At 41.8% G+C, this 21,921-nt stretch overlaps 1 protein-coding gene across 1 annotated transcript in view; it reads left to right on the top strand.

The window, feature by feature from the left end:
* LOC309499746 (cystatin-A-like) overlaps positions 1-21,921 on the top strand; it is a 196,200-nt gene that overhangs the window by 63,804 nt on the left and 110,475 nt on the right. The window lies entirely within an intron of this gene.

Consider the following 21,921-nt stretch of genomic DNA (forward strand, 5'->3'; position numbering starts at 1 on the left):
CTGTACCGCAGAGTGGAGAGATGCACGTTTATTTCCGCATCAGTGTGGAGGAACGATGCCCAAGCCGCAACAGGCGGTGTAGGTTTAATGCTGGGCCCACGGGCACGTAAGGCTCTACATCGGGTTTACCACCACACCGACAGGATTATGTGCGCAGAGTTCTCGGGTAACCCAGTAACAACAGTCATAGTCGCGTACTCACCCACCAACGTGGCGCCATCTGACGAGGTGGAGAAGTTCTTTGAGGACCTTGTAAGAGCGGTCCGCGGCGTCCCAACGCACAACTTCCTGGCAATTCTGGGGGACTTCAATGCGAGGCTTGGACCAGAGGACGTACCCTTCCCCTACCACGACTCTACCAACCGCAACGGCACCTACCTCACAGCCTTCCTCACGGAGCACGAATTACTGGCGGCAAATACCATCTTCCGGAAGAGAACAGGAAAGAGGTGGACCTTCCGGGACCGAGCCTCAGGAACGCTACGGCAGCTAGATTACATCCTAGTGAGGAAGAAGTGGAGGAACTCCATCATGAATGCTGAGCCATACAGCACTTTTAGTTCTGTGGGCTCAGACCACTGCGTGGTCTCAATGAGAGTACGCCTGATCCTCAGGGTCCCCAAACCAAGTCCCAAAATCCGGTATAACTGGAAAGCTTTCTCAAGTGACCCTGGCCTTCTAACTAGATACACAGAGGAGGTGAGGAGACGATTCCAGCAGCTGGACAGGGGAGCGGAGGCAAGCGGCGAAAACAGGAGATTCGTCACTGTGAACAAGGAGGCGACCAGACTGTGCGTTCCTAAGATGGAGAAAGTCAGAACCTCCCTGCGATCAAAACACCCAGAGGTCATAGCAGCACGTGGGATGGTGGAGGAAACCCGCCTCAACTTTGAGCGGGAACCAACTGCGGAGAGGCGCAGCGAGTTGAACAAAGCCAAACAGTTTCTTTTCAGAACCTATGATGCCATCAAAGAGGAGGAACTGATGGAAAGAGTGCGGAGGGTGCAGGCGGCACAAGGGGAACAGCAGTATGGGGAGGCCTGGAGGGTCATCAATGAAATGACGGGGCGGAAGAGGACCAAGAAGGGACAGGTGAAGGGACACAGCCCGGAGGAGAGGGTGATGACCTGGTCAAGCCACTTCAAAAGGCTACTGGGAGAAACAGCAGACGCAGCTGAGGAAGAGGAAATACCATCAGACCTCCCAAACCTGAATGTCAACGATGGCCCCTTCACACTCAGTGAGCTCGTCAGGGCAAAAGCCACAGTAAGAGTGGGAAAAAGCGCTGGTCCGGATGGCATACCCCCAGAGGTGCTGAAGAACTGTGATTTTGATGACATCATTCTAGAGTTCTGCAACCTTGCTCTGCTGCACAATCGGCTGCCTGATATGTGGTCTCTATCAAACATCGTGCCAGTGCCCAAATCCGGAGACCTCTCGAAGCCGGACAACTACCGAGGCATCAGCCTGACCTGTAGTACTGCGAAAATCTACAACCGAGTGATCGACCCTCACCTGAGAGTAAATCAGAACGGCTTTCGAGAAGGGCGAACTGCCACAGCCCAGATCTTGGCACTCAGGAGATTGATAGAGGAGGTGAGGAAGGACAACCTGACTGCAGTCCTATGTTTCATAGACTTCAAAAAGGCATTTGATTCGATTCACCGAGGCACGATGGTGAAGATCCTGAAGGCATACAGAATTCCTCCGAACCTACTCCGGGCAATAGAGTCCATGTACTCAGGAACAAGGGCCAGGGTGGTGACCCCAGATGGCAACAGCGAGGAGTTTGACATCCTGGCTGGAGTTATGCAAGGGGATACACTTGCCCCCTTCCTCTTCATCATAGTCCTTGATTATGCGCTCAAGAAGGCAATCAATGGGCGAGAGCAGGAACTTGGCTTCATGCTGACACCAAGGAAGTCAAGTCGACACCCGGCAGTAGTCTTGACAGACCTTGACTATGCGGATGACATCAGTCTGCTCTCCGACAACATGGAACAAGCACAGGAACTACTACACAGGGTAGAGCTAGAGTGCACTAAGGTTGGCCTTAGGGTAAATGCAAAGAAAACTGAGGTCATGACCTACAACGTTCCACCAGAACATCAACCTCTGATAACAGCAGGAGGCACTGTGCTGAAAGAAGTTGAGGACTTCAAATACCTGGGCGCATGGGTCAACTCAACTGAGCAAGATCTAAAAGTGAGGAAGGCACTTGCATGGAGGGCCCTGAACGGCATGAACAGTGTATGGAACTCCAACCTTTCCCGCCAAATCAAACTCAGCTTCTTCTACGCGACGGTAGAGTCTGTTCTCCTCTATGGCAGTGAATGCTGGACCCTGAATCCAACCCTAGAGAAGTCCATGGACGGGTGCTACACCAGGATGCTGCGTGCAGTGCTTAACATCAGCAAGAGTGCGCATGTAACCAACAAAATCCTGTATGAGGGAGTACCAAGAGTGAGCAACAAGATTGCTGTGAGGAGAATGAGACTTGCAGGACATTGCCGAAGGCATCGAAAGCTGCCAGCCAGCAAGCTGGTGCTATGGGAACCAACACATGGTCATCGGTCAAGAGGACGTCCCACGCTAGCATACGTGGACATACTCAAGAGGGATGCAGGAGCCCAGGGCACCAACGAACTGGCCAGATGCATGGAGAATAGGGATGACTGGAGGCAACGATGGAAGGCTCGTCTGAGGACGACCTAGAGATTTACCTGGTAAGCATATGGTAAATTATAGTATTTAGTGTGTAATTACTTAAGGTGGTTAGTATGCAATTACAGAGAAACTACCAGGGGGAAAAAACACTGCTGTTAAATATCAACTCAACAAAGTACTGTGTACTTGTTACCTGTTTAGGTTGGTAATAACTCAGATTTAATTGTGTACTTCCTCAGAATGTAGGCAGCCAATTTTTACCAGCCAATTGATTACCCATCAATTCAAGTTAGGTTTGTAGTTATCCTAGGGTTATGTTGGTAACAGTCCATGTTTATTTATTACTATCTTGAAATTAAGACGGTAGTTTCCAATAAATTACCTTGTCTTACATAGTTGTTGTTCATTGCTACACCCATTTATAGAGGGTTTATCAAATAATTTACCTTATACTTACCTGGTAACTACCCCGCAGGAACAGTTTTCCCTAATGTCATGGCACATCTTAAATACTGGGTATGTTCTTGCAGATGTTTTTACAATTGACTCAGTAAGTAAAATGCAACTGTACTGTAAAATGAAGCCTTGCTTATTTCCATGGTATTACCGGAATTGTACCATATAACCTGATCATTCCCTTTTCCATATAGTCACAATTTTTTACCTCGTATGTCCTGCAACGTTACCAAGGAAAACATGACAATTTACTCGGTAAGTAAAGTGTAACTGTACAGTAAAATGAAGCCTTGTTTATTTCCATGGTATTACCAGAATTGTACCATATAACCTGATCATTCCCTTTTCCATATAGTCACAATTTTTTACCTCGTATGTCCTGCAACGTTACCAAGGAAAACATGACAATTTACTCAGTAAGTAAAGTGCAACTGTACTGTAAAATTAAGCCTTGTTTATTTCCATGGTATTACCGGAATTGTACCATATAACCTGATCATTCCCTTTTCCATATAGTCACAATTTATTACCTCGTATGTCCTGCAACGTTACCAAGGAAAACATGACAATTTACTCAGTAAGTAAAGTGCAACTGTACTGTAAAAGGAAGCCTTGTTTATTTCCATTGTATTACCAGACTCTTACCATATCCTTTGCTACTGCTTAAACATTTTTGAAATCACAAACTTTTACCATGTGTGTTCTGCAACTTAACTAAAACGTTGCAGCCTGGTCTCATTTTTAATACGTAGTATTAATACGTAATTTTCAAAGATAGAAAACGTCTCAGGTTACGACTGTAACCCTAGTTCCCTGAGAAGGGAACGAGACGATGCGTCAATGACGCTTTGGGAACGCTCCTGCGTGATTGCGTCTGAAGCACCTATGTCAACTAGTCCAATGGCGAGAGTGGGCGTCACGGGCGGGTGACGTGACGACCAGGAAAGGATAAAGGACATCCGGTTTAGAACCGCGCTAGCTGCGAAAAGGGCTGAAGCAAGTCGATCACAGGGATGTAGGAAGTATGGCAAAGTGACGCATCGTCTCGTTCCCTTCTCAGGGAACTAGGGTTACAGTCGTAACCTGAGACGTTCCCTTTTGAGGGAACTCGCGATGCGTCAATGACGCTTTGGGAACGAGAATGCCCAACACGCCGTACGAACCAGAACCTGTCAAGAGCACTTGAGAACCTGGGGAAGCGCCCAGGTCGAAGTTGCAAAACCTTACGAATGTGAGCAGAGAGGACCAGCCTGCCGCATACCACATCCTACAGGGATATCTACATATAATAAGGCTTCTAAGCCGCCATACTCCTGTCCTGGTCTAAAAGCACCACAGAGGAAACAACCAAAGGTAGCCTCGGCCATGTCCATACCACAACGTCCAGCCCCAAGGGAGCTGGGTGTGTGAGGGAGAACCAAAGTGGACTGTGCGTCGTATGCTGAGACGCGAAGAGATCCACTTGTGCCTGGCCATAAACCCCCCAAATGTGCTCCACCACCTCGGTGTGGAGCCTCTATTCCCCGGGCCTCAGCCCCTGCCTCAACAGGATGTCTGCTCCTACATATTTATGAAAGAGACCACTGATGTGTTGTCTGTACGGACAAGCACATGATGGTCCCTCAGGTCTGGGAGGAATGTCTCAACGCATTGAAGACTGCCATCATCTCCAGGCAATTTATGTGCCAAAAAGATGATGACTCCTCCACAGGCCCTGGGATGAGCGGCCTCCCATTACCACTTCCCAGCCGGTGAGGGAAGCATCTGTCGAGATAGCAACTCGATGGCAAAGAGCTCCCAACACCGGAACCTGGGAAAGGAACCAGTATTTCCTCCATATAACCAAGGCGCGGAGACACTGCCGCGTGATCTTGATCGTACAAAGTGAGTTTCCCCTCGGGGAGAACCCTCTGGTTCTGAGCCACCACTGCAAGGGTCTCATGTACAGTAGGCCAAAGGGTATCACAATGGACCTGCTGCCATGAGGCCCAACAGTTTCTCGAACTGTTTCAAAGTGCGTGACTGCTCATGTGGGATAGGAACCAGTATTTCCTCCATATAACCAAGGCGCGGAGACACCGCCGCGTGATCTTGATCATACGAAGTGGGTTTCCCCTCAGGGAGAACCCTCTGGTTCTGAGCCACCACTGCAAAGGTCTCATATACAGTAGGCCAAAGGGTATCACATTGGACGCTGCTGCCATGAGGCCCAACAGTTTCTCGAACTGTTTCACAGTGCGTGACTGGCCTAGCTTCAACTCTTTTGTGGCTGTGAGGATAGCAGCTACACGAACGGGCGAAGTGTGGCTCGCATCGTGACTGAATCCCATACCACACCAAGGAAAGTGGTTCTCTGTAGTGGAGAAAGCACACTCTTCTTGGCATTGAGTCTCACCCCAATTTCTTCATCTGAGCGAGGACGACATCTCGATGCCGAACCGCTAACTGCTCTGATTCCGCCAGAATCAGTCAGTCATCGATGTAGTTCAGAATGCGTAGCCCTGCAGCCTGGCGGGGCCAGAGCTGCATCTACGCACTTCATGAACGTGCAGGGTGATAGAGTTAGACCGAATGGAAGCACCCGATAATGATATTCTTTGCCCCCAAAAGAAAACCTCAGGAACTTCCTTTGTTGAGGGAGGATGGAAGTAAGCGCCTTTTAAATCTATCGTGACAATCCAGTCCTCGGATCTGATTTGAGTCACGATCTGTTTGAGTGTGAGCATCTTGAACTTGAGTTTCATGACTGCACGATACAACAGACGAAGATCTAAAATGGGAACGCAACCCCCCATCCTTTTTCGGAACAATAAAGTAGCGGTTGTAAAACCCTGATTCTCTGTCGGGCGAGTACACCTACTCTATAGCTCCCTTCGCTAATAGAGACTCTACTTTTTGCTCCATTACCAGAGCCTGCTCGGGATGTACTAACGCGAGTAGCACCCCGTTGTAACGAGGTGGAGGAGAACGAAACTGGATTCTGTTACCTCTCTCTATTATCTGCAGGACCCATTGAGATATATTCGGCAGATTCTTCCACTCTGTCAGAAAATCTACTAAGGGTACCAGTCTCTCGAGACTGGCCTCTGGTGTTATTGTAACAGCCACTTTGGTGACCTGAAGCATCCTGGCAGGAAACAACCGAACTGACTCTTTTTGAACCCCCCTCAGAGGGTGCAAGTTTGACAGTGTCGTGGTGACACTGAGCCATGTGCTCGCTGGAGACCGCTGCGCCCCGAGGCACCAAGGGTGGCGGGGTTGGCAGAACGGCCTCCTGAGGGCACCGAGGTGGGGCGGGCACCGTATACTGAGGTGTACACCGCTCCACCCCGGTCGGGGTTGCCCTCAGAGGTCTGACACCAGTGGCATCAGGACCTTGGCCGAAACCTTTTTCACAGAAAAACAGTCCTCAGATCCATCTTCTGCTTTAAAGGCTTCTGTTGAGAATGCCATTCCGGTCCCCAATCTTTCTGAGGGGGAGCACAGGAAATTACACTCTGCCCGTACAATGAGTTTTGTTAATGGCTAGGGCTGCTCCGCCCAGCAGCCCCATTTACAAAGTTATAAACTCCAAACTCATTGTACACAGGAGATTGAGATGTAGAATCTTCAATTCCCTTAACTCGATGCTCAGCACATCCATCTCCTCGGAGGTGGACAGCTGTAGCACCAAATTATACCATTTAATTCCTCAAAATTAAATGTAGTAAAAGATCAACCAGACAAGTTAACACGGTCTGGATGAATTACTGAACATATACATGAATCTAACTAATGAAAGTCAGATAAGTAAATTTAAATGCAGCCCACTTATTTAATTCTTCAGAATCAAACAGCAAAAAATCAACCAGACAAGTTAAAATAGTCTGGATGAAAGGCTGAATATATATTTATATATATATATATATATATATATATATATATATATATATATATATATATATATATATATATAGGCTTATATATAAAAAATTGTTTCAACATACAATAAAAGAATCATAAATTCATAGCTTGCAATACACTATGTATCTCTCTTAATAAATGCATAACCACTGGATTCTTATTGCAGTCTTTTTTTAAATAAACAGTAAATGGGGAAACTCCCGATAGTGCACACACGTCGGTAATTTTCATGAATGAACGTAGCCCGTCCACTATTATTCTTATTGCAGACCCCGTAATCTACGCGCTGCCTCAGCACACGCGAGATCCGAGGTCGAGTAACAGATTATTTATTGCAGACCCGTAATCTACGCGCTGCCTCAGCAAACGCGAGATCCGAGCCAAAGAATCTTTATTGACTTCTTCCCTCGAGAAGAAAGCCATCAGGAGCAGAGCTAACTCTCGATAGTGCAAATGTTACACGTCGGGAATTTATGAATGAACACAGTCAGCCCCCTTTTACTAGAGCTGAACGTGCATGCTCCACTCCCAAACAAACAACACATGTATCGCGTGTGTCCCCACTCGTAATGAAGCGAGTGCAGGGAGGAACACACGATCCAAAGCTGTTTGCTCCCCATACTCCTGTCTAGATACATACTTGAGGTTGTGGACTACATCGATGCTCAGCACATCTACCTCCTCAGAGATAGACTGCTGAAACACCGGGCTCTCTAACCAGGGCGGAAGAAGCCGCGGCGCGGGCTTCCGATCCCAGAGAGAGAGCGCTGGATCCCCCGGGTAAAGGCAGAGAAAAGGCGGAGTCCGTCTCTAACCCCTCCGCGAGATCCATTTGCGAACCCCACAATACCAGCTTCCGTGCTGCCTCGGCAACACGGGGCCGGTACTGCGAGGAACGCGAGCCTGAACACCCTCCTCAAAGAGTGACAAGCAGGAACGGAGCGAGTAAAGCGATAATAACTCGCAATGCTCGTAGTCAGCTCCCTCGAGCACTGACAGATCATGCTCCGTTCCAAACAAACAACACATACATCGTGTGTATCCCCACCCGTAAAGAAAGAGGGCCATAATATCTATGCTTGTGACTGATATAGTGACAGACAACAATAAATATGACAGACAGTACAGAGCGCTTGCTGAGGCACAGAAGCTGGCGCGGTTCTAAACCGGATGTCCTTTATCCTTTCCTGGTCGTCACGTCACCCGCCCGTGACGCCCACTCTCGCCATTGGACTAGTTGACATAGGTGCTTCAGACGCAATCACGCAGGAGCGTTCCCAAAGCGTCATTGACGCATCGCGAGTTCCCTCGAAAGGGAACGTACGTTTTGCACGTTTGGATAGATGCTGAAACGTATGATATGGACGTATCTGCAACAATTAAACGTAACATTATTACGTTTTTACAGCTACAAAACGTTAAATATTTACGAATCTTTCATATCATTAAGATATCTGTATAATTTACCGTTTACCGTTTTATAGATAAATGGAAGATCCCTTAACCCTACTTCCAACCTAAACATAACATTACCCATTTTATACTGAATATAAAAAGGATAAAACGTACAGAGTGTAGGGAAATGGCAATTTTATTAACAATATAGCATTAAAAGATTTTTTTTTTGCAGCTAATCCTACTCCTACCCATAACAATTTCTTAAAACTACATATGCTAACGTTACAATTATGAAGAAAAACAACATGTAGGCCTACGTGTAATCACAATAATTTATTTATTGCGAAAATGTAAAAACCGGTACCAAAAGTCGTTCACATGACGATGTGTTGCAGTCACAGTCCTCTCTTTCAGTATATAATAGTTTTGAATGAGGTACAGAGCAGAATTTAAGTTATTAATCCATGAAAATGTTAATCCGGCTTCGCTCTCTGTGAAGGCGCGCGCGCTTCTCCATTTCAAATGTAGTTTACCGACTGAAATACGGCATGTAGCAATCTGTGACGAACATAGACGAACAGGCGAGAGCCAATGAGCGTTTGATATCACTGCCGTAAAACATGTCGTAACGCTTCTTGAGGGCGCAATTTTTGAATTTGAATTCATCATGAGCGCGGGATTTGACAGTTACGGACTGCGCTGCTGTGATAGCCTGTGAAATGGAGATGAAGATCACTCACTGGATAAAGGGCTGAATTTGGATCTCTTTCTTGCAAATGTATGGATTCTAAAGATTTGGATTATATCAAGTAACGTTAGCCTATAATAAAATTTATGTCTTTTGTGAATTTATGTTGGGTTTTGGTGTATTATTGTTCTATTGGAGAAAACGCATTTTGTGTCTCACTGTAAATAAACTAAATATTAAAATGGTTAAACGATTAAATAAGGTATTTTTAAGGTTTTAAAGTGTATTCTTGTTTAACTGCATGTAGGCTAATCCTCCGAAACGAGTTTGCAGCAGAAGGCACGAACAGAGCGAAAATGTTAGTCTATTTCTTGAGTAAACTGCATAAATGCGACTGAAAACGTAATTGATAAGACATTTGAATGCAATAGAGTCAAAACATTAATGCCACGATTTTAATATGCATAAATAAGAATACGTACAAATATGTACATCGGTAGAGTTGTTCATACGTAAATAATTTACGTTTTTGTGCTGTTAATACGTAAACATTTTACGTTTTAGTGCTGTAAATACGTAAGTATTATACGTTTCTGTGTATAAAACGTAAGTAAATGTACGTATGGTAGAATTACACTTTACGTAAAAATACACACGTATTCTCATGAGATCAAGTTGAACATTCTCAGTAAGTAAAGTGAAACTGTACTGTAAAAGGAAGCCTTTTTATTTCCATGGAATTACTGGGATCTTACCCTATAATCTGTAATAGCTGTGTAGCTATTCGGCCTACTCCACCTGGTCTGAGGTCTACCTGCTTGTCTTCGAGAGGATCTCTGCCTACTCCACCTGGTCTGAGGCCTACCTGCTTGTTTTCGAGAGGATCTCGGCCTACTCCACCTAGTCTGAGGCCTACATGGACCTGCTGCAGTGTGGCTTGCCTTCAGCCTAGATCTGTGGCAGGGGTTTTCGATTCAGGATTTACATCAAGATACATCAAGGCTTGTTTCCAGCACACATTGAAGCCTGTGCTACACTACTAAAGTTTCTGAATCATGCTTTTCTTTATAAAAATCTTACTGGTTCTCTGGATTTTGTCATTCACCTTTTTGCTGCATGTACAGTATCAGGACCCCGGGCCTGCTGGTAAACGCACCCTAGGGTCTGCCCCAGCATTTCACTGTCGGGGAACATTAGACTTCATTCTTCAATCGAGAGATGTCCCATCCTTTTGGATTACTAAATCTGTTGGACTTTCTGTCACCCAGGTATTTAGAAACCTTCCATATTTTTCAATTATGCTACTGCAGGAACTGTTTGACTCTAACTTGTTACTGGCTTTGCCCTTTGTAAAAGACAAACAATGGATTTGTGCTGGTGTTGTGACATTGTCACATTAATTTAAGTGTTCCTTTGAAAACAGAAATGCTTATGATTGCTCAGGAGGTATTATATTGGTTCACATAATGTTTATGTATGATGAATGATACTCCTGTGTATTCCTGTGTGATATGCTTAGCTTCCACTGTGTATGTTGGTAAGAGGGGATGTCTCTTTAAGGCTCGGCCGCCCGCACTTACTATGAAGGCGTGCCTAAGCTTATGAATGGAGGGTGATTCAGGAAGGGGGAGAGGTGTTTTGAATTCATGGCGCCAGCAATGTTTGCTGCAGCTATACGATTTAAAGCTTGTTTCCTTATGGTTTGATAGTATTTTCAAACGTTACTTTAAGAGACTGCTTTAATGGTGGAGAGAGGACAGAAAATCATTCAACCACCTGGATTTTTCACTCGTGTACACATCTCTGGCAAACGGATTATTATTCTCACGGACTAATTTGTTCCTTTTTTGTGTGTGTGTGGATTACTTTTTTGTCTCGTTCCGATCGAGGATCACCTCCATGGACTAATGGACTAAACGTTTCCCGGTTGGAAAGACGGTAGCGAGCTCATGAGGCAGCCTGGACATTTTTTCTAACTTATTTTTCCTGTATGGGGTGTTTGAAGGTGGTGAGTGCACGGGATAATTGTTTCATTATAATATACTGCGCTCAGAGCGTCATTCAATTGAGCCGTTTTGTGTGTTTTATGTTTATGGTGTTCAGCGCCGTCTGAATATTATTGTTATCTTTTATGCTGTGTGACTTGTTCACTATCATACATCTGCTCGTGCTAATTTATATGTTAGAGAAGGCATTGATGTATGTGACATTATTGGAGCTTTGGTGATGTTCGCCATTATTGCATTCATTCAAAAGAATCTCCTTGTGCGTTTATAGTAACACTGCTGTTTAAAAATAATATTTGAGGGCGGATTGTTAGTGTTGCTCTTAGACGCATGTTAATTATTCTCATGTTACTTATCTCTGGTAATGTTCATCCAAATCCTGGGCCAGCTAACTCAGTTACTGCCCAGCTGTCATTTGGTGAATTTTGTGACCGTAAATCATTGGGTTTTTTACATGTAAATATCTGCAGTCTGTTGAATTCTAAGCATTTTGACACTTTAAAAACATTGGTGCACACAGCTAAGCCTGATGTTCTTGCTATCTCTGAATCCTGGCTTAAAAAAGGGAACACTGATCTTGACATCTTCATACCAGGCTATAATGTGTTTCGTCAGGACAGAGCTACCAGGGGTGATGGTGTAGCTATGTATGTTAAAGATCATCTGCAATGTACTGTTGCTCTTTCTAAGTCAGTTCCTAAACAACTTGAACTACTGGTACTAAAACTTAGGCTTTCAACTACTTTCTCTATTGTTGTACTATCTCTGTTGCTGTTTGCTATAGAGCACCTTCAGCTCCAGTTTCTGCACTCACAGCTTTTAGTCAACTCCTAGCTCCATACATATCCTCAGAGTTTGTCCTTATGGGTGATCTGAACTGGGATATGATCAATCCCCCAGATACAGTTTTGCAACAGTTTGATGCTCTAAACCTTACTCAGATGATATCTGAGCCCACCAGACCTAATCCTAAATCTTCCTCATCCACTCTGATTGACCTCCTTTTGACTAACAATCCATCTAATTATCAAGCTGGAGTTTTCAGTCAAATAAGTGATCATTGTGCTATTGCATGTATACGCTCTGGCCTTTCATTCAAAAGGCCCCCAGTAATTGTAACCAAGCGCTCTTTGAAAAAACTGGATATGCAAGCTTTTCTTCAAGATGTTGCGGCTGTGTCCTGGGACAGAATTAATTCCTTCCCCTTTTTGGAAGAGGCATGGTCTTTTTTTAAAAACACTTTCAGTCTGATTATGAGTAAACATGCCCCTCTGAAAAAAATTTGAATAAAATTCGATATAGTCCTTGGTTTTCCAATGACCTGGCTGAGATTATTCATCATAAAAATGCCCTCTGGAGAAAGGCCCGCTCTACCCAATCTCCAGTTGACTGGCTGGCCTTCCATCAATGCAGAAATTCAGAAATGCCAAAATCTCGCATTTTAAAGAGAAACTCACCACATGTGGCACTGATGCTAGGGCATTCTGGAAAACAGTCAAGGTAATGGAAAATAAAGTTATTTCCCCTCATTTACCAGTTTCTATGTTATTTAATGACATTATTATTACTGAGAAGTCTCGGATGGCCTCACTTCTAAACCATCACTTTATTAATGCAACCCATACAGTTTCAATGTCAAACCCTAATCCAGTCTCAATGGACACTTCAGTTACAACCTCAGCAGATGCCCAACTTTCTCCATCAAGCAACAGTGGCTTCTCCTTTATGCCTCTTTCCACCTCTGAAGTCCAGGATGAACTCACCAAGCTGAATATAAACAAATCTGCTGGCCTTGATGGTCTTGATCCCATGTTCTTAAAAGCAGCAGCCCGCATTATTGCCGCTCCGGTCACAAGACTATTTAACATGTCCATACAGCTCTCTGAGTTCCCTATTGATTGGAAATCAGCCATAATTTTTCCCCTCTTCAAAGGGGGTTCTGAATCTGACCCAAATTGCTATCGCCCAATTTCCATCCTACCATGCCTTGCCAAAGTTCTGGAGAAGCTCGTCCAAAAACAGTTAAATGATTTCCTGGATAAAAATCATATATTATTTGACATGCAATCTGGTTTTCGGACGGGACATGGGTGCATAACAGCCACCACAAAGGTCCTTGATGATGTAATTACAGCATTAGACAGCAAACAGGTCTGTATTGCTACCTTTATAGACCTCGCCAAGGCCTTTGACTCTGTCGACCATAGGATCCTCTTACATAAGCTTTCCAGTATTGGTCTGTCCTCCTCTAGCTGTGATTGGTTTGCCAATTATCTCACAAACCGTGCCCAGCAATTGAAGAGTGAAAACATTATGTCAGACCCACTTATTATCTCTAAAGGTGTGCCCAAGGGTCCATCCTGGGCCCAACCCTTTTTTCTATCTACATCAATGATATAGCCAGAGCTGCTGGCACCTCCCGGATTCATCTTTATGCAGATGATACCATTTTGTACTCAGTTGGTTCCTCTCCCAATTCTGTGGCTTCCAGTCTTAAACTCAGCTTCACCTCTATAGAGCAGTTCTTTGACAATCTCCACCTCCGTATTAACACCAGTAAGACAAAATGTATCCTTTTTAGCCGAAAAACGGTTACTGAGACTCCACTTACAATTACCTGCATGAACGGTATGGCTCTGGAGTATGTCAAAAAATATAAATATCTAGGTATCTGGTTGGATTCATCCCTGTCATTCATTACACACATCAATAACCTTCAAACAAAAGTCAAAGCTAGGCTAGCCTTTCTTTTTCGCAATAAAGCTTCCTTTACTCACGCTACCAAATGCACCCTCGTTAAGATGACAGTACTGCCAATTCTGGACTATGGCGATATTATCTACAGAATGGCACCAAACACAGCCTTAAAAAAACTTGACACAATCTATCATTCAGCCATCCGTTTTGTCACTAATGCACCCTTTCACACTCATCACTGTGACCTGTATAAACTGGTGGGCTGGCCCTCCCTTTATACCCGGCGGCTCCATCATTGGTTTCTCTTCATATACAAGACAATCCTGGGCAAGACTCCTCTCTATTTGTCATCTCTTCTTCATGCCGTTCATAACACCTATCACACAAGATCAAGTAATTTGATTAAATTTAGTACCCCCTCTACTTCTACTACCTTTGGACGTAATGCCTTCCGCTTTGCAGCAGTACATGACTGGAACATACTACAAAATACCCTGAAACTTACATCTCTGATCCCAATCTCCACCTTTAAGCAAAACCTCCAAAATTACATAGTTGACTCTTGTTCCTGCTGACAATCATGAACCATATTTATACATACATATTTAAGCACTTTATTATTTTTATTTTTATCTTTTCTTTGTTGTCTACCTTTCTTAATTCAATTGCTTGTTCTATGTGTCATGTGTTCAACTATGTACAGCTGTACAGTATGTCCTATTTATTCTTGTAGCCTCTGGGCCAGGTCATGTTTGTAAATGAGAAGTGGTTCTCAAACAGTTTACCTGGATAAATAAAGGTAAAAAAAGAAAAAAAAAAAAGAAAAGATTTCTCTTGGCACAGCTACTAGAAGACAGACGGGTTGCTCACGTCACATCTACGTCGTCAAGCTCAGTTTGAGTCTGCGCAGTACGCTCGACCCCCAGGAAGTAAGAGCTTCTAATTGACTTCACTTGTCTCCGTTGAATCCAATGGGGTCGCTGTGTCCAGTTTATCTACTGTCTATGCTGTTTGGTGGCAGATCTAGCTCCTGTATTCCAGTGTAAACATCTGTTAATAAAGACACGTCAAATATAGCCTACAGTATCTCTCCATCTCCATATTCTTCTGCACTACAGAATATCACAGCAAATAAGCAAGCGGACATTCAGTAACCTAATGTCTTTTACGTCTCTCTTAGTTTGTTTTTGTTTTGTTTTTTTAAGAGAGAAATACGTCTCAGGTGCCATGTCCTTAATTTATAGCAAAACATCTAACATTAATTCGATCTCAAACAGATTCATTAAAAGAAGTTATTACTCCACCACCTGCATGACATAACCAACGTGGTTGAACGACCAATTTGCGACATTAGGGGGGGGGCGCGCAAGATGGCGCCGTGAGCACAGGTGTTGATACATAGTGCCCATCAACAAAGTTGATTTTAAGCAATAAAACTGACTTTTTTATTTTAGTCTGTGCCTTATTTGGATTTTGAAGGAACACACCGACTTTTTGGCACTTATATTCACCGTATCCCCCAGAGTTAGATAAGTCTATCCTTTTTTCATCTCTTTGCGTGCCATAACTCTGTCTGACGCACCCACCGCTAGCCTAGCTTAGCACAAAGACTGGAGGTAAACGGCTCCAGCTAGCATACTGCTCCCAATAAGTGACAAAATAACGCCAACATTTTCCTATTTAGTCACAGCGTGTACAAATAACAAGGTCACATGAGACACAACCATCTTCTAACCTTATACATACTATTCTCAGAAGGTGAAGCACCGCTACTTCTGCGGAGTCATTTACTCCAACTCTGAGCGAACTCTCTGCTCCTCACCACGGGGCTTCTCAGGTGCTGCGAGCAAATCACTCCGCCCAAGTAGCAATACTTTTATTTTAAAAGCAAAACTCGCAAGCTGCCACAACTTTTACTGTAGCCTGGTAGGATAAATGTAACTTTTCCATATTAGCTTAACGTTACCTGCTGCTCCTTTAGTTTGAAGACTCGCTGCGAACTGCTGCGTACATAGCGCTGCAAAGGAAATTTTGTCTAAATATTAGTCTAAACTAAAAGTAGAACGAATTCGCACGATTTGTCTAAACCCCAGTATAGCCTATACTGCATTGTTTTAAAATGTGAACTGCTTCAGTAAATGCTTAACTTTGAATATTCATAACCTTCATAACCTTTTCGAAATATTCGATCAAACTGGATAATTTGCGGGGGGGTTTCAGTTCCATTCGTACTATTTGAAGCTTATGCTTTTTGAACGCAGATGTGTGATAAAGGCATGTATATCTAATATTTCTTTTTATTCTTTGAAATTTCCATGAATCAACAGTAAACTTCAAAGTACTCTGGTTTAACTGAGTCTCATGTGTTCTTGTCGACACACCTGTGCGGATATGAATCCTCCTGTTTAGCACAAATACAAATATACAGTCCTTACATAATTCTCCAGAGCAGATAAATGACATATATCGCGTGTGTCTAATCCTGCTCCTGGAGAGCCACTGTCCTGCAAAGTTTAGCTTCAACCCCAATAAACACCCGAACCAGCTAATCAAGGTCTCACTAGGCATACTAGAAACTTTAAAATTACATTCGTTTCGACAGTCAGTGCAACCTTAAAAAAATGTTTTATGTCATTCACGATTTACTGTAAAAAAAAGAAGATTTGTTCCCTTTAAAAAGTCACGCAGACTGTCAGTTAAATCATACAATTTGAGAAATGAATGTCATATTACATTCTTTTTTTTACTTTTTGTTTTTAAAGATTTGGAATGAGGATTTTAGAAAACTTTTTTGTTTATTATTTAGCTCATTGTGTGTCTGTCTGTTATTATATCAGAGAGAGAGAGAGAGAGAGAGAGAGAGAGAGAGAGAGAGAGAGAGATCCACTCCACATGGATTAATATGATGACACCGCAAGCACATTTCCAGCAAGTTCTGCTACAGTGACCATTATAGACTAGATTTTTTGAGTATCCAGCGACGCTACAAAGTTGAGAAGAGTTTTCTCTTATAGGCTACAAATGCAGAGAAACTTTATATTTATATATTTTATACAGTGACTTGATGCATTTTAACTTTTAGAGACACACTGCCACAAATTGTGCCTTGGAAGAGTTCAGTGATGAAAACATCAAGCTCAAAATCCATAAATCAAAACAAAACACTAATTTACCTTGACCAGATTATTTTCTATACAAGTATCTGTGTCTACTTTTGCTACCTTTGATAGATACCTCCTTGATTTAGAAGTTATATTTACAGTAGTCAGCACTTAAAAAAATGTTAATCAAAGTTGTCCTAAGACAAGACCGGGTATTGTTCAAAATTCGGTAACACTTTATTTTGATGGTCCCTTTTGAACATTCTGTTGACTATAAGTAACTTTGCAACTACATTTCAACTAACTCTCATTAGAGTATTAGTGTACTGTCTGCTTAATATCTGCTAACTCTTTATTGTGATGGTCCTCCAACAGACACTCTACTGACTAAGTAACTTTGCAACTACATGTCAACTTATTCTAACCCTAACCCTACCAGTCTATTAATACTCTACTAATACTCTAATGAGAGTTAGTAGACATGTAGGTGCAATGTTACTTCTAGACAACAGAATGTGTTAAAGGGACCATCAAAATAAAGTGAACCACAAAATTCATGTATAACTTTGATGAAAGGTTTTGATCCACTTCAAATGTTGACTACTTTATTATCATCACCAACTTGTATCAACTTCAGTAGCATTATTAACATTAAGTGACATGGCATCTGACGCACAGAAGCCAATGGCACATGTTGCTATGCTTAGTGGCACATCCGGTGGATGTTGGCATGTGTCAGTGACATTGTCGCAAAACACTGACTTTGAGTCGCGTAACATGTCGCCGCGTGTGTTTTTAGGAGGAGGTGCCATTGATTCGCCAGTGGTGCTGCATTCAGCTGATGGAGAGGTTCTGCCTAGAAGGGTATGACAGACTCTACAGATAAAATTTCAGTATCGTGGCTGCATTTAGCCACTGTTAGAAAATTGACACTAAAAAGGTTTTATACAAATTGAGTGCATACATTTACATATTTCCCAAAGGCATGGACAAAGATTTGCATAATGGACAAAAGCAGCAGGGGGTCAAAATCCACCACCACCAAACTGTCGCTCAGCAGAAGAGTTGTTGTTGAAGAGGACACTGATAAGGTAAATTATTTAGTGGTCATACAGTACATCAAGCAGTTTCATGCATGCTGGATAAATAGTTTAATTATTTTGTGCCATTGCATATATTTACTTCACCAGGTGCAGCAGCCAATCACTGTGAGAGACCTTCTTACAGCGTGGTACTGAGTACACAGTCACGGAGACTTATTCTGTGGGGAGGGGACAGAGCTTTTCTGCAGATCATGATCAACAACAGAATGCCCGCAGGAAAGTGCTGGAGCCGGAGGGTGGATTCTCTGAAGCAAAGGATGACTTTTTGTTTATATTTCAGTGTCAAGAGGACATGGGAACATTTTTGTCATACTGTGCTGATGATGAACAAGATCTGAAGCTGAATGCCATGTAAATGCCAAGAATGTGAGAGAGTGTGTGAGAGAGGTTGAGTGGGTGGTTGAATGAGTGAGTGAGTGAGTGAGTGTGAGGGAGGGATGGATTGATTTATGAATAAATAAAAAACATTTTCCTGTGTGTTTTTTACGTGCAGATATTTGTTAAAGTATGCTGAAATAAGTAGAACAAATATTTAGAAAATGAAATATTAAATATAAACAAACACATTTATGCACATATGTATCTTCCTAATGGGATCTAGCAAATGTAAACTATTTAGTGTAATTTTATTTCATTTGTCCATTTATTTAATTTAATCAATTTAATTTGTGCCACATATTAACCTTGATCTATTATGCACATCTGTATTTCCCAAATGGGGTCTAGCAAATTTAAACTATTTAGTAAAAATGTTATTTAATTTTTCGATTTAATTAATTTCATGTAATCAATTTAATTTATGCCACATATTAGTTATTAATCCCCATGGGGCAATTATTTAAACTGCCATGGTGCCTCACATATAACACTTAACACATACATTCAAATTCTCGAAACTACACAAAATAAAAAATAAAAAAATAAGCAAGAAAGAAAGAAGTATAAAAAAAAAGGATAAAATAGTTTAAAAAAATGACAATCAACTAAATTTATTACATAAACGAATTATTTCAGGCTCAAAAGCAACGTTTTTTTCACGTTTTAAATATTAGGAAAAAAAGGATGATGTCTTGAATTAGTGATAGGTCACCCTCTCAAAAGGTTGGCATACAAATATTTTTTAACGTTTTTTTTATCTGTACATTTTATGTTGGTTCAATTGTATTTTTCATTTGTTTATATCTATTTATATTGTGTTGTCATACTTGATTTTGTTATTATTCATTGTTCCCCCTGCTGTGTTGTAATGTGTTGAACTTAACAATGTTATTAAATGTTCAAATGTTATCACATTGGGACAAAATGTTCCTAAAACATAAAGTCCCAAATTGTATTTTTATTTAATTTTTTATTGTAATCCTGTGATTATGTTGATTGATGAGAATTCCTGCGGCTGTTTTCAGTATCTCAGTATCTTTGCCGGTTGACAAACTGTACAGTGTCACGGCTGATAATATCTAACTGTATATCTGATGAAACTTCACTGAAGCGCAACCCACACAAAATGCATAGGTTGTGAGATATATGTCAAAATGTTTTTTTGTATTTCTGGAAAAACGAGAAAACCTATTGTGGCGAGGGGGGCGTGGTTTCGCGAAGTCTGGAGCGGGAGAGAAAGGTGGGGGCCGAGCGGTGAGTAAGTAGGTCAAGTACAGATGATGAACACCTGTGTCTGATTGCAGTAATTGGCGTGGAGAGACCGCATATAACCGAGGAGAGCGAGAGAGAGGGAGAGAGAGTTTGGACTGGGACCTCACAAGGACGCTGCTGGAGAGTGGAAAGAGAATTGTGCTGAGAATATTGTTTTGTCTGAAAGCTGTGCTGTGACACGGTGAAGGCGCTTTGTGTGCATCTTTTTGTTTATTTGAGAAGAGTTAATAAAGTGAGCGTCCCAGTCAGCCGACCCCTGTCTTCTTCCTTCCTACATCTACATCATTACGAACCTTATTACACCTATATATATATATATATATATATATATATATATATATATATAAGATGTATTCATTCACTTTGGTAATAGGCCTACTAAAGGGTAAATGATCAAAATTTTTAGTCTCTAAAACATACAAAAAAAATGCTTTTTTCCCCCAAACGACTACAGTTTTCTCAATTGCTTTGGCACATTTTTCGAAACAGTCCTAATATTCTCTAAACTGTAAGTTTAATTGTCACAACTGTTTGCTGGAACATCAGAACTCTATCGCATGTCTGCAGAATGTAGTAACTCACAGTTGTCATCACAGGTTACACTGCAGTGTGTGAGCTCACATAAGGGCCCTGCACACACAATCAAACGTGCCAGAATATAATAATGGTCTGGAAATAAAACAAAAATCACCGTCCATGATTCACACTGATAATACTGTGCCGGTTTGTTTCATTTCTACATTGATTATTTATTCTACGGTAACAAGAACATAATAATAATAATAATAATTCATTACATTTATATAGCGCTTTTCTCGGCACTCAAAGCGCTTTACATAGAAGGGGGAATCTCCTCAACCACCACCAATGTGCAGCATCCACTTGGATGATGCGACGGCAGCCATATTGCGCCAGAACGCCCACCACACACCAGCTTACTGGTGGAGAGGAGACAGTGATGAAGCCAATCAGTATATGAGGATGATGAGGAGGCCATGATGGACAGAGGCCACTGGGCAAATTTGGCCAGGATGCCGGGGTTACACCCCTACTCTTTCGAAAGACATCCTGGGATTTTTAATGACCACAGAGAGTCAGGACCTCGGTTTTACGTCTCATCCGAAGGACACCAAACATATACAGTTTTGAGAAGAACTCTGCTTTCAAAATAAGCTTTTTCAGTAAAAACTACTTTTTCCCAACGATTTCAGATAAATGCTGTTCTTTTGAACTTTCTATTTATCAAAGAATCCTAAAAAAAAAAAAAAAAAAAAAAATTGTACACAACTGTTTTCAACATTGATAATAATAATAAATGCTTCTTGATCAGCAAATCAGCTTATTAGAATAATTTCTGAAGCATCTGAAACGTTTCTCAAATTATAACATCTTGTAGGCTACTCTTAAACATAAAGCTTCCAAACGGGTTTTTTTTATTTACAGTGATAGAATAGAAGAACCATTTTTGCTTCCTCAAATAACTTTTCTGTAAACAGTTCTTAAAAGATTTTTATTTATTTTTATTAATTTTTTTTAAGAACATTTTAAAATTCTAAAGAACATTTTTCCACTGTTTTGTAATAGAAAGGTTCCATGATGTTAAAGGGTCTTTATGGAACCTCAGATGTCAATAAATATCACATTAAAGGCACACGCCGACTTTTTGGGACTTTAGCTTATTCACCATATCCCCCAGAGTTAGATAAGTCCACACATACCCTTCTCATCTCCGTGCGTGCCGTAACTCTGTCTGACACACCCACCGCCAGCCTAGCTTAGCACAAAGACTGGAGGTAAACTGTTGACAGAGAGGTCATGCAAACCAGATTTGTATTTGATAATGACATTTAAGCGACAATACATTATCAAATGATCCGCACATATACTGTATCTGTAAAAAAAACAAAAAACAAAAACATTTTGAATGTTTTTCTTTTCTTACTCCATACATTCATGCTCTGTATGACAGAAGATACTGATTCTTTTTTTAAAGTTTGCTTTACATTTTTATTCATAAATTCTTTGAAGACTTGAGTATGATGCTGAAAATTCAGCTTTGATCACACAGGAATAAATTACATTTTACAATAGCCCATATTCAAATAGAAAACAGTTATTTTAAATTGTAAAAATATTTCACAATATAAATGTTTTTGCTGTATTTTGGATCAAATAAATGCAGCCTTGATGAGCAGAGACTTACCTGTATTTTGCTAACTAAATACATAAAGATCCATTTTAAAGGGATAGTT

Source organism: Leuciscus leuciscus (assembly GCF_965113295.1).
Source record: "Leuciscus leuciscus genome assembly, chromosome: 5".
In the NCBI taxonomy this organism is placed as follows: domain Eukaryota; kingdom Metazoa; phylum Chordata; class Actinopteri; order Cypriniformes; family Leuciscidae; genus Leuciscus; species Leuciscus leuciscus.